At 43.4% G+C, this 14,489-nt stretch overlaps 1 protein-coding gene and 1 long non-coding RNA gene across 4 annotated transcripts in view; one reads left to right on the top strand and one right to left on the bottom strand.

The window, feature by feature from the left end:
- The window catches only part of Shisa6 (shisa family member 6), a 312,383-nt gene that overhangs the window by 184,020 nt on the left and 113,874 nt on the right, over positions 1-14,489 (top strand). The gene's annotated exons all lie outside the window — the stretch shown is intronic.
- Positions 1-14,489, bottom strand: part of LOC115068058 — a 41,842-nt gene that overhangs the window by 3,145 nt on the left and 24,208 nt on the right. The gene's annotated exons all lie outside the window — the stretch shown is intronic.

Raw genomic sequence — 14,489 nt, 5'->3', positions numbered from 1 at the left:
GACATGTAATAGGGAGAGGAAGGAGAACTAAGTTTCGGGCCCCATCCTTTGCACTCCATATTATTAGCTGCCCCCACGTAAGGTTTCACTCTCTCATTTCCCAAATGAAAAAAAAGGAAGGTCGCAGGCTCAAATATCACACAGCTATAAAGAGTGAAGCCCTCAAACTGCAGGCCACAATTTCCTGCCCCTACATTCTTTTCATTTATCTTAGTCATTAGTGCTCTTTACCACATTTTCCCAGTCCTTCCCACTGGCCAATGGGAAGACTGCATCTTCTGGCCCTCTTATGATTGGGTAGAGCCTTCAGAATAACTGTGGCCCATGTACGATGAATAGAAGTGAAAAGCCTCTCTTTCAGGCCTAAGCATTATATTGTAAGACCTTTCCCAAGCCCCTGGCATGGCACCAACAGAGATTAAATCACTGGGTGACTATGATGAGCTGTCCCTTTCATCCCATCCACCCGCCAACAGACGGTGGGCACACAGAGTGAACAGGAAAGGAGCCTTTATTGTTTGGAGTCACTAGGGTTTGGGAGCTGGCAGGTGTTTGTTACTCCAGCATAATTTCATTTGTCCTCCCAGTGCACCATCAAAGAGATGATGAAGGAGTAGGGAGCAAGGGGGTGTGGAGGCCACATCAAGAGGTGTCCTATCCATTATGGCAGCCTGGGGGAAGAACAATAGCTTGTCATCGCCTGGGTTGAACTGGGCTTCATGGTATGCAGACTGATAGACTTTCATTTCTGGATACAACTGTGCAGAATAATGAGAAAAAGACCAACAGCATCACTGAGAAGTAGTGAATCAACTGCATCATCACTTTCACTCTGAATGCCCCTTGCTCTAGCATGGTGAAGAACACAAGCACAGCAGATGTGTTGTTCCTTCCCAGGCCTGCACAGCATGGGCTTCTGAAAGGGGCTTGGTGGAATATAGTCCTCCATCCACCCTGCTTGGCTGTCACTGAGGAGCTTGTGTAGCTAGCACAGCATTTGCTAAGCTATTCTCCTTCATGGGTCTGGGGGCCAGCTCACACAGGGCTGGGGTACCAGGGTTGGGCAACGTGGGGAGGGACTGGAGCGTGGATTATTATGTAAGTCGGCCAGTTTTCCACACCTTTGCCCATTGAGAAGCTGGGTTCTCATCTCCTTTCTCATAAGCCCAACAGACGGCTCTTCTCCTCTCTCTTCTTCACTGATGTCCACATCACTGAAGACATCCACCCTGACATCCACCCTTTTGCTGCTCTTTTTTAAAAATACTTTTTATTTATTTTTATTTTACATGTATGAGTGTTTTGCCTACATGTACGTAAGTGCACTTTGTGCATGCAGAGCCCATAGAGGCCAGAAGAGGGCATCAATTTCCCTGGAACTGGAGTTATAGATGGTTGTTAGGAGCCATGTGGATGCTGGGAACCAAACCCAGGTCCTCTGCAAGAGCAGCCAGCTCTCTTAACCACTGAGCATCTCTACAGCCCCTCTTTTACTGCACTTGATGGGTGTAATTCCCTTGGTGGCTAACAGCACCTTCTACACTGGCAGAAGCAGGGGGGACTCTGGAGCAGCATGTACTCTCCTGCATGGCTCTTTTCCTTTAACCTGTACCCCCAACCTCCACCACACCAGGCTATATGACTGTACCAGACTTCTCCCAAAGACTGGAATTCATCAATCAAGAAGTCACATTTTGCTTATTCGGCTTCCCCATGTTCTAAGGGGAATACCCTTCTGGAGGGGGTGACATTATGATATCTCTAGTGATACAGCTCCTACTGCTGCTTCTTTGGTCTCAAATCAAAGATTTTCTGCTTCCGATTCGTTTCTTCTTCCAACTTGCACTGTGTAAATCTGTACCCACCTTTAAGAACTGCGCCCCCCCCCCCATAGTGGTTGATTTCATCTAACAGCTATCTGGTCTCTGTTCCTCTCCATGTGTCAGAAAGTTTCCTTAACCTAAGTTCCTCAGTCTACAGACACTATAGGGCATGAGATAGAAGCTGTAGCACCTCCTTCCAAGGTAGACTTAGATATTCTGAATGAGAGAGAGAGAGAGAGAGAGAGAGAGAGAGAGAGAGAGAGAAGCTTTTTCTTGGCCTCACCTGTGTTTTGGGCTTCCACCTATAATAACCATTGAAGAACAGGTTCTGTTGCTAAATAAAGTTGAAATGTCACTGACTTGTCCAAACACTCCCACATTCCCATTTTGCAGATGTAACAAACTGATGTCACATGCCTTGCCATTAATAGAGAGCTTTTCAAGTACAATAGAATCCTATATAGATAATTAGCTTTTAAGAGGGAGTAAAAGATTCAAACTCACACTGAAGGTTGTTCAAGAGAGCATATAAGAGCTTGGAGGTAGCAGTGGATGGATGATTACTCAGAAGGAATTGAAAGAATGAGTGCTAAAAAGAGAGTTCCATGCTCTGTGCTAAGGATGGATTCGCTATTCGCTGGGAACACTCCCCTTGCAGGTAGTAAGGGGCCTTTGAAACAGTGAGAATGGATCAGTAGACACTCAGGACACTCAGATAGTCTAAGTTCTGGTCTGCTGCACCCACATTTATGCCGAGCCTGATTCCCCAAGAGACCTAAAAAGAAAGGCTGAGGCTCAATGCGGCTCAGGGCTGGATGGCACTTGAATCCTATGACCACTGAATCTCACATATGCATTATAACAGTTATGGAGAAACTGTGATCTGTTACACCTTTTTCCAATCATGCAATGGAAATTGAGCCTGCCTACTTGAGTAAAGAGGAATTTCTTAGAATGGTATTGAGTAACTTACAAAAACAAGCGGGAGAAGCAGCCCAAATGGATAATAAAGCGCACTTACTTCATACATTAGAATACTGTCCGGCCACAAAAGGAATAAAACCTGGACTCATAGCTTGACATAAAGAAAGCTAGAACACATCGTGTAAAATGAAAGTACCCATAACAGAATACCATACACTATGTGAATCCACTTGCATACAATGTCCAGGATAGGCAAATTCATAGACCTAGAAAGTAGACCAATGGTTATCTAGGGATGGAGAGCCACAAAAAGGAGTGAGTGACTGACTGAGGATGGGTGCAGTGTTTCTTTGTGAGATGGTAAAAATGTTCTAAAACTGTAGTGACAGGTGCACAGCTCTGTGAATATCCTAAAAATTATTGAATGGTGTGCTTCAAATAGGGGAATGGTATGGCATGTAGATTTGCATCTCTCTTTCTCTCTCTCATTCTTTCTCTCTCTATATATATATATATACACACATATATGTACATCATATCACACACATGGCTACATTCAGAAAGTCTTAAAAAAATAAAATGAAGGTGTGGCCTAGATGCACCAAGAACCCTGGACTATAGAGAGCCCCCACTAAAGGTTTCCTCCATGCATTAAATGACCTTCAACTGTTCTTGTCTGTGTTTGCTGACTACAAGACACCAAGGCTCAGGAGGTCATCTTATGCACCTTACTTTGGGATTTGCTGTCCAAGCAAGACTATACCAAATGGGAAAAAATTAGTTTTTCAGATGGAAATCAAGAGGCTCTTACTAAAGAAGGGAACATGGGTGTTAGAGGCCAGTGCCAGTGTTTAGCAACCAGTATCCAGAAATTCTGTATAGAAAAGATTCCTTATTTTGAAATTTCTTTGTTCAATCAGCTGGGTCCAGACTTACTGCAAACTAAATATTTCCTCTCCAGTTCTCTCCCAAGTCAATACTCCTTTTTGTATTTTCAGCACTGTCTAAACCAATGCAAATGGACTGACCTCTCCCAGGCCATCTGATCTGGCCCTCAACCAGTTCCTTTTACAACTCCTTTCCTAAGGTCAGCATTCCCATATTTCTGAGCATAAAACAAGAGGTGTAACTAGGTTCACACAAATTCATCTTCATCTTTCTTCAGCCATTTTGTGTCACAACTAGTTTTTTCACTGTATACAACAGAAACTAAAGTAAAATGTGCAATTCTTTCCACTGCTACTTCATAGCATTTTCTCCCATGTTTTAAGTTTTTTTCTAGCTCAATAAATAGCCACAATATCTACTTACCAGCATGTTTAAGAAATTTGTGAACCTGAAATGTATCAAAGAAGAAAGGGAGACTTGAAAGAGGCACAGTTATGGACTGAATGTGTCCCCAAATTGGCATGTTGAAGCCCCATCCCCAAAGGAAGAATGCTTGGAAAGAGGTCCTGAGGGTGAGGCCTTGATGATGGGAGTAGACCCTAATAAGAAGAGATGCCTGATACTCTCCATCACCTCACCTTCCCCTTCCTCCCTTCACCTCCTTCTCCTTTTCTTCTCTTTCTCCTCCCCTCCCATCCTTGCACACATAGAGAAGAGATTATATGAGTACATAACAAGACTGTACAGTCTAGATAATCCAAGAAAAGAGGTTTCAGAATGAAACCCATCTTCCTAATACCTCCATTGTGAACTTCACAGCCATCGATGGGTAGAAATAAATTCCAGATATTTAAGCAAGCCAGTCTATGATATTTTGTTATGATAACACAAGCAGATAAATACAGCCACTAAATCAAAACTATATTTATATTGCCCAACTATCCCAATTCTCTTGTAAACATCAATTGACAATTATTTATATTTACTGCACAGCAACCCCATTCATTAGAACTGCATTCACTTTCATTGCATCTCTGGATTTCTTCTTCATTGTACTTATACTGGTCCCCTTAACTACTTAACATCTCTTTATTCTGCCAGGCTATTTGTTTCATGACAGGGACTTTCTCCATCCTGAATTCCAGTATATCTTCAGAGCTACAAGGCAGATGTTAAGAATTCATTGTTGAATGTATTGTATGAATGAATCTCAATGCTAGAAATTACTGAGGAGTAACTTCTTTTGATTAATTGTTTAGCAAATCTTCTTTTTTAAACCTTGAAAGAACATCATAGAATTGTAGAGTTTGTCTCTGATTCAGTGATGTCATCCCTGGAAATCTGCCTTGTCTAGACATAAATCTAAACTCATCAATGGCTGTTCACCATAGAGCCACCACCTAACTAAAGCTGAAAGGCCAGGCTTGGGGGATCCTTAGCCTCCTGTGTGTGATACGTGTGTCACCTGTCTTCATCTGTTCCCCTGAGAGGAAAACATGAGGTAGGGACTTGTGTCTTGGGCACAGTAGACAATATACCAAGGAAGTAATGGTGAGGGAGGGGAAGATGAGAGAGAGAAAGAGAAAAATGATTGTAGAAAGTTGCACTGTCAAGGTCATTGCTTCTGTTCTGTCAAGTACACAGAACCATGTGCTTGCAGGGTGGGAAGCTGGGCATTGTCCACCAGCCCCAGCTCCTGTTGGCTGAGGTTGGCTCTGGGACCCTCTGTGTTATCACTTCCAATCAAAAAGGGGAAAGAAACACTGTGTGTTCTTGGAAGGGATGGGGGGGCAGCATAAATCTATACTTGTACTATTGTGGAAAGCAGGGTGGGATCCCACTGTGGTGAATATCAGCTGGGCATTTTACTGTATTATTATAATTTTTTTTTTGCAGGAATAGATTTCCTTTGCTCTTCCACTTAGGCTCAGATAATGTTATGTTGCTTATGCATTCTGTGAGCACCCTACACATGGAAGGATGGAATACTGAGGGAGACCTTTATCGAGTAGAGAGGAAAAATTCTCCACAAGCAGCAAAACAGTCAGTCAGTCACACTCCAGGCCTCAAAGAAGAGCTCTCAAAGCAACTGCACTCTGTACGCTTATAGCTTATAGTGTTCTTTCTTTTCTTTGAGATAGAGATTCTCACTATGTAGTGCGTAGCCTCATGAACACCAGGATTACAAGCACATGCTGCCATATCTGTCTCTAAAGCTTTTTTTTCTAGATCAAATCCAGAGCTTCTCATGTGCTAGGCAAGTGTTCTACCTTTGAGGTACCGCCCCAACCCAGAGGTTTCTTTAATCAGGTATACTGTGTGGTTCTCCCAATAATTTCTTACTCTGAGTGTATCCCTGTGCATACCAGGCCCTTGTGAGCTAGTGGTGAGTTTGATCCACAACATCCTGAGGCATATGGGGAAATTTAACCACAGCTGATTGATATTGGGCTATTGTTGTTGATGATGAGGATAGGACTATGGAGGACAGTGCTGGAAATTGTGATGAGGTGACTTCTGGATGCTGCATCACCGATTATGGTAAAGTACTGAACACTGAAGATTCAGTTAGTGTTCAGGTTTGTTTTCTATTGCTGTAATAAAACACTGTGACCAAACACAAGTTGGAGAAGAAAGGGTTTATTACATCTTACACTTCCAAGTGAGAGTCCATCTGTTCTAGTTTGCCTTTAATTGTTGTGACCAAACACTCTGACCAATACCAACTTGTGGAGGAAAGAGTTTGACTTACAGCTCCCAGGTCACAGTCCATCAGGGAGCCCAAGGCAGGAACTCAGGGCAGGAACCTGGAGGCAGGAGCTGGAGCACAGGCCATGGAGGAATGTTGCTTACTGGGTTGCTTCTCTGGCTCATGCTCAAGCCTGCTTTCTTATACAATATAGAAAAACCTGCCCAGGGGTGGCACCACCCACTGTGGGCTGGGCCCTCCCACATCACTCAAAAATCAAAAAAAAAAATACCCCACAGACATGGCCACAGGCTAGCCCAATGGAGGAAATTCCCCAATTGAGGCTCCCGCTATCCAGGTGTCTCAAGTTGACAACTAAAGCTATCCAGCACAATTTGACCCCTTTTCAGCTTCACACATAAACACATCACTATTAAACCACAGCCTTTACATTTCTTGTCCCCAAGAGATAATGTTAACAATATCCTAATATAAGACAGTACAACCTTAAAAGTCACATAGTCCTTAAAAAAATCCAAATACTTTAAAGTCCATAGCCTCTTTTAAGTGTCTCTTAACTGTGGGTGCCTATAAAATCCAAAACAAATGCTGTCTTATTTCAAAAGGGAAGAATCAGGCATGCCTAAGCAAAACCTAAGTCTAGTAAAGTAGCTCAAGTCTAGACATCCAGGATTCACTCATGATCTTCTGGGCTCCAAAGGGTTTTGGCAGCTCCACATCTCTGACTCTGCTGACCAAAGCACACACAGCTTGTCTTGCAGGCCAAGGGCTGCTCCATTTCACACCTGCTGCTACTCTTGGTGGTCATCCCATGGTCCTGGCATCTCCAAAAAGCTGGGGTCTCCACTCAAACTGATGCTGCACTTTCACCATTGGCCTTTCCTGGCCTCTCAGGGTGCAAACCTCAGGTGCTGTCTGTGATCCCCTTCATACTTTCAACATCAGAACCATGCAGGAGACTCTTACGCATTACCATGTTCTGCTTCCAGATTGAGATGGAGGCTCAGGCCCCCTCTGGACCACAGCTTCTGTGTGCTGACCCTGAGGAAATACTTGCCAGAAGGTTTTACCTCAGTGATGCTGGTCTCTTGTTACTCACAGCTGATTTTTTGGCCCTAGCTAACCAGCATCAATTGTCCCAGTAAAACAAAGGTTTCACTTCAGTGGTTCTGGTCTCTTCCTAATCACAGCTGATTCTTCAGCCCCAATGGACCAGAACCTACAGATTCTCAATTCAAAACATCACACAAACAACCCTAATAGTCTCTGCTTCTCTTTGAAGCTTCATAAGCCAGGCTTCCACTGTCCACAACTTTTTCAGCATAACTATTCCAGGCTCCACAGCAACAAACTCTAAGTACTCGATGGCTTTTCTAGCCCAAAGTTCCAAATGCTTCCACAGCCCTCCCCCATATACCAAGAACAGGTCTATCATAGCAATAGCCCACTTCTGGTACCAAGCAAAACCCCACTTCTGTTCTAGTTTTCCTTCAATTGCTGTAACAAAACACTCTGACCAACACCAACTTGGGGAAGAAAGAGTTCTGGGGCTTACATCTCCCAGGTCACAGTTCATATCCAGAACACCCTCTTTCAGGGAAATCATGCAACAACTCAGACAGGAGCTTGGAGGCAGGAGTTGAAGCACAGATCATGGAGGAATGCTGCTTACTGGCTTGCTCCTCTAACCTGTAATCAGGCTGCTTTCTTATACAACTCAGGACTACCAGCCCAAGGATGGCACCACTCACAGTGAGCTGGACCTTCCCACATCATACAGCAATCAAGAAAATACCTCATAGACAGGCTCACAGGTCAGTCTGGTAGAGGAAATTCCCTAACTGAGGTTCTCTCTTCCCAAACATGTAAAGCTGACAACCAAAACCAACCATGACAGTTAGGGTTGATGAAGATTTATGCCACAGTGACTTTCTGCACTTTTTCTACAAGGTTTTCTCAGTCTACCCTGCTCCTGAGAGCCAGCACTACATAGCATCTCTCTCTCCATGATTGGCACATGAATTTCATTTAAGTATTAACTACTTATTTAATGACTTAGTTGACCTAAGCATTATTTTCACAAACTCAGCTCTTTTCGCCTTGTTTTCATTCTTCCCATCCTTCAAACATTAAAAAAATGCCGAATTGTGTTTTAAAAACCAGGATGTGTCATTAGCAACTGTATTAGTTTGCTAGGAATGCCAAAACAAAATGCCACTGACCGGGTGGCTTAAGCAACAGAAAAGTGTTTTCTCATAGTTCTGGAGGCTGCTGTCTACTTACTATGTACTTATATGACCTTTCCTTCCTGGGAGGGAGGGAGAGAGAAAGAGAGAGAGAGAGAGAGAGAGAGAGAGAGAGAGAGAGAGAGAGAGAGAGAGAGAGAGAGAGGGGGGGTGAGTGACTATGTACTTATATGACCTTTCCTTCCTGGGAGAGAGAGAGAGAGAGAGAGAGAGAGAGAGAGAGAGAGAGAAACAGTTGGGGATAGTGAGCTGGCTCAGCTGGTAAAGAGTGAGTTTTGAACACACATAAAGGCAGAAGGATAAAACTGACTCCTCAAAGTTTTGTCCTCTGACCTCAGACCATCAACATGCATGCCATAGCACATGTTTGTATGTGTATGTATGTATATATGAATATATATCACATACACATAGATTAAAATATTTTTAACTTAAAAGTACTATTAACCCTGTAGACTGTAATGAGCTAGACTCTTCACTCACATTTAAGGACACAGACATAGGTAAGGAAGTAGGAGCTGTGCAAAGTGTGGGCTTTTCTGAAATGAAGACCCATGTGCAACTGATCTACTGAACATCTCCAGGGGAACAGAGCAAGGAGGAGGGAAGGGATGGGTAAGAAAAGCTAATACACAAAGTCCTGAGGGCTGACCTCTTGTCATGGGTTGCTGACCTGGGTCTGGAATTCTATGCTCTAGAACTTTTCAGTTGCTGTCATAGGGCCTGGCTAAGGAATAAAGAGTTCTACACATTTCTGAATCTCTCTATCCAAGAAAATCCTCAAAGAAGAGAAGCAGGTATGTCCATGGATGTGATAGTATACTCGCCTCAAGTGTCCAAAGAAGTCAGGAGACCTGGGGAGTCCAGGTGGACCACCGACTGTGCCTGCTGTAGAAACTCCAGAGGAACACGTTCGTAAGGGCAGAGGAGCAAGTGTCTGGGCAGCTCTTAGTCATGCCTTGCCCACAGCTGTGCTTCTCAGACTGAAAGCAAGATTATGTTTGCTCATCACTTCTTCCCAAAGAAATGATGGTGGGCGCTAGTACTTATCAGTGGAAAGTCATACCTGTCATGAGTGGAAACTTAAAAACAAACGACTCCTTAAAAAATTGGGTAGACTAGAACCCAGAGTTGGAATTTTGATATACAACTTGCTAACTGTATGATGCTGTCACTCAACCTAAATGGCCCAGCTAATCCTAAATGTCATCTTCTGCCTTATTACCTATGTTTCATGTCACTAGATGTGAGGTAGACCCTAACTCATTGTTTACCACAGGATTAATTAATAGTCTCTTCAAATTTACATTTTTCTATTTAATAATCTCTATAAATGCAGGTAGGAAATCATCCTGCACCTAACTTAAGAAATGAACATTGAGTTCTCTTTTCACCTCTACCTGCCTTTCTCTTTGAGCAGTCTCACACTGCTCTTAGAAATATCTGGATGTACATCTATCTCATTCTGACTCCTCTTGATCTAAAATTTATATCACTTTGGAGAAGGAGGGCTTTAAGGTTCCTGATGACAGGTTTTTCTTCTAGGCCCTTTCCTGAAAAGAAAAAGATCCATGCTCTATTGTGATCTCCAACATACTGGGGGTGTGAGATGGACTTGAGTTGGCCTTGAGTCAAGTAAAAGGAAAGACATCCCAGTTTGTGGGGGGGTGAAAGAGTGTCCCAAATAAATAGGAGGCAGAAGATGAGGTCTTCAGTGTGCGACATGTTGAAGTCATTCCCTATTTATCTAGAACCTGCTTAGTTCTGAACATCGATGCACTATGTTCCCAGGAAAAAGGAAACACCAAGATAGGAACCTGCATAAAGATGTATCACTCTTTTAGTGGCTATAACAAAGGACAAAGAGAAGAAAAAAAGGAAGATTGGTGAGAACTATGCTCACATGTTCATGACTTTATAGTTTGCAGTAAACTCTGGTCAACAACTACTGATCCGGTGACTTATGGGTTTATTAGAGAGGATAGGAAGATGGTAGGAGAAAAATCCAATTTGTAACAAGAAAACATGCCACTCCTCCACTGATTCCTGTTTTCACCCTTCTCACTCTCTGTACATTCCTTTAGATCTGCACTTACTCCCTGATTGAAAAAACTACCTAATGTGGCAGAAGATTGGATTCTCTGTTCAGATCTAAATAGCTGTGGGGTTCAATCTTGCTATAGCACCTCTGTAAGGGTTTGGACAAGCCACAGTTTCCCTAAACATCCATTTGCACATTTACATGGAGTATAGAATTGAGGATATTATGGGCAAAGTGCCCAACATATACTAGGAGCCACCTAAAGGATGCCTCTGCCACTGACACCACTGCTGCCATCACTGCCCTGCTTCCAGCGTCCGAGATGGGATGGTTCATCACTGGAGATTTGGGTTTGGTCTCCGCTGCCCCAATCACTCTAACCATGCGTTTCTTACAAGCTCTGTTGGTAGATATGAGAGGAGGTGGGGTAAGTGGGAGAATTGGACCATCAAGTGGGAGGAAGAAGGGAAAGCCTTGGAGATATACAGAAGACAGAAATGGCATAGAAGAAAAGGCAGGAATGAAAAAGATAAATAAAAGCTGAGTCTCTTGCTGCCATTGATCCATAATGCATCATCCTTTTCTGATGAGCAAAGGACCCTCTTCCCTCCATAAATCCAACTCCAGGTCCTTCTTAGTCCTTCTGTTGTGAGGAAGCTAGGTTGCAGGCACTGAGTTGGACAAAGCTGCTTTCCCCCAAAATAGCCAGCCTAAGATAAATTAATGCAGGAAAGTGAACAAGATTTCAAATGACTCCAAAGGAGGTTTGAAAAGAAAAGACTGTGAAAATAGAGGGTGAGAGTGTTTCAATTTGAAAAAAAAAAAGGGTTAGATATTCTAAACACTGGGGCCCTGGAGAGCCATTAAGAACATGGCATAGTTGGACTCAAGAGCTTTAGGAAGGTGTGAGACCATCTGGCCTGCCATGGGTGAAGCTAATTGCCTTTCCCAGCAGTGAAAGGCCCAGATGCTCATCGGCCAGCATCCTAGAGAAGAAGCTTGTAAGAATCTAGGATGAGATGCTGTTCAGTGTTTTCAGATCACTTCTGGTTTGAGCACCCCTTTTGAGAAAGACTCAATTCTCCCACCTTTGCTGGTCCACTGAGAACCTTCAAGTGTTCTCATCCTCTCATGTATCCACAATGTGTAAAGAAGAAAGGCTAGTACTAGATCTGAATTCAAGCTCAAAATGTACTCAGACTCATCAGGCATCTCATGGTGTTAGACATTTTCAGCTGCATATGGTTGACATAAATCTTGTACCTTGTTCTCACACTCTCTCTGGGTAGCCGATGAGCTGTGTCCAGTTCCATGAAGAACAGCACTGAACTGCTACTAAGGAGCCACTTAGTAGAAACTTCCAAGGGAGCCTCTGTGAGCAGCAAGCAGCTCTGCATACGTCTTACCGCTGATGATGAGAGAGTGCTAGAGGCTTGTTATTCCTCACAAGTACAGTGCCCTCAGCAACTTCTTGGAGGCAGACCATGGACTGAGCCAAGAAGTAGGAAAACTGAATGCAGCCTCTCCTTTCTCCTATCACCCCCTTTCTAGTTGTATAGAACGTTTTTCATCACCATCATTGTCCTCACTGAACTGGCACCATGCTTTGAGGTAGCTCACCAACATTTTGGCATTTAATGCTATTGTGTCTTCGTGCTGTAACTCATGTGCTATAACTAAAGAAACAGCACTCAAACTCAAGGTTACAGCCATGCTAGGTGAACACCTGGCTGCCAAAAAAATAATTTTGGAACTAGCATGAACACGATCCACTTGGCTTTGCCCACTAATAGAGCCTCCCAAGTTACTGGACCTTAGTTCTCTCACATGTACGGCTGTCCTTCAAAACAAATGAACAAACAAACCCTACTTGTCTTCTCACTCCATCAAAGCCACAGTTCTGAGAACTAGCAGAGAAAGCACTGTTCTCTGAAGAGCAATTCTCTAGTTCTGGTCCCAGCTCAGCCTTGTCTTGTTTTGGGATATCTTAAAGAATCTTCCATAACCCTGCAAAAGTCATTTCACACGCACTGTATATCTGGATAGAAATTTCTCATGGCTGTTTACCCAAAGCATGGAACCAACAGAGTCCTCTGGTTCCTTACCTGAAAGATGAGGCTGATGGTGGTACCTCAGAGGGCTGTTAGAAGGGTTAAATAAAGTAGTACACATGAAACACTCAACCCAGTGGCCCACAGCAAAGGCTCAGTGTTGTTGCTTAGTTGAATCTATGCAAATATGTTCAGTGGTCGGAGTCTGCCTTGAGACAGCATCCTTCTGCAGAGAGAGATGGGATGAATTTACCCATCTCTCTACCTGTGAGAATGATGGGAAGGAGCCTGAGGACATGATACTGTGTGGGTAGTGAAGCTATGGTGTTCTGGACTGCCTCTGAGCTCCAGTCTAATGACATCTCACCTGTCTTCTGTAACTTTCCGGTTAGCCAAGCCACTGCTCATCAGCACCTCCTCAGGGCAAAGGAGAGTAAGATGGAGCTCATTCCTGTCCATCTTGGCACTAGCAGAAAAAGAGAGCCAAGAGCTCCATCTCAGTTGAGCTGAAGTGAAAGGGCCAGCATACAGAGGTCCCTCTCTTGCCCGCAGTCATAGGTATCTGAGTGGAGGCTGCCTCTGACAGCTTTGACACATGCATTTGACCCAGCCTGAGAAGGCTCGTCTTCAGGATTCTTGAAGGACACCCCTGGGATTTGAGGAGTTTCTTTCCTTTTGCAGCTGCCTGAGCCCTCAGATAAAGCCTGTCCATATTGCTGTAGAGCATATGGTTCGGAATATTCACATACCTGAACTCTGTCTTTAGTTCCATCCTTTTCTATGTCTGCCTCCTTATCTCGACTCAAAAGCAGATAGTGTAGTGCGATGTCTCACAAACACAGCAGTAGCATTACTATTGTCAATATTCCTAGTATTTAGCAGTGTCTGCTGGATGACTTAAGGATCATTAAATATTTGCAGAATAAGTGCTGAGTCTCTGAATGTACACAAATATGCTATCTATTTCCCAGTCAGGGCTAGGTAAAGTTTTCCTTTCTATAAAGGATTTAACACATCCTATCATAAAAGACAGGCATGAAATAAAGTCAGAGGAATGAAGGAGGAATATGAAAATCAAGATTAAGAAGGGAAGAAGAAAATTAATGTTTTTATCTATGTGTCTCATGCATTATGCAGACGATCATAAGGGATTCCAAATAAAATGTGAAGTGGCTTTGCCAGGGTTGTGGAAGAATCCTTAGTGAGACAAGAGGCCTCCCAGAACAGTCCAGGATAAGGTCCAGGACAGCTCACTCTCTGGGGCCCAGGAGGATGTGCTATGTGAATTTAGAGGCCCTGGATTCAAGAAACACACAAATAATAACAAGATATCTAAGCCTCGTTGTAACATTACCACAGGATTAGCTTCTAGCTGAAGGCACAGATCTACATGGTTCTGCTTCTCAAACAGGCAACCCATATGGCGTACACTGTGAGGAGTAGGAATAGACTTTTTAAAAGATTTATTAGTGTTTATTAATTCATTCTATTATACTTTCCAATTAATTTTCCTCCTTCTTAACCCCCCTTGGATATTTTTATATATACCTGGGTGTGGATGGGGGAATACGTTCTTCCTATGTAGCCCTGGCTGGCCCAGAACTCACTATGTAGACTAGGCTGTCCTTGAACTTGCTGCAATCCTCCTGTCTCAATTTCCCAAGTGTTGAGATTACAGATGTACACATCATACTCAGTGTACATGTAATTCTTAAACAGTAATTTACAGTCCTCCCAATAAGTACCAGGAGGTCAGAAAGTACCAGGATTCTCAGAGTGCCTGAGAATCAGTAGACAGGATTGAGA

The sequence above is a fragment of the Nannospalax galili genome, unplaced genomic scaffold (genome assembly GCF_000622305.1).
Source record: "Nannospalax galili isolate Female #2095 unplaced genomic scaffold, S.galili_v1.0 scaffold146, whole genome shotgun sequence".
Taxonomy (NCBI): domain Eukaryota; kingdom Metazoa; phylum Chordata; class Mammalia; order Rodentia; family Spalacidae; genus Nannospalax; species Nannospalax galili.
The sequence above is the reverse complement of the archived record's forward strand: the minus strand, read 5'-3'. Positions and strand labels throughout refer to the sequence as shown.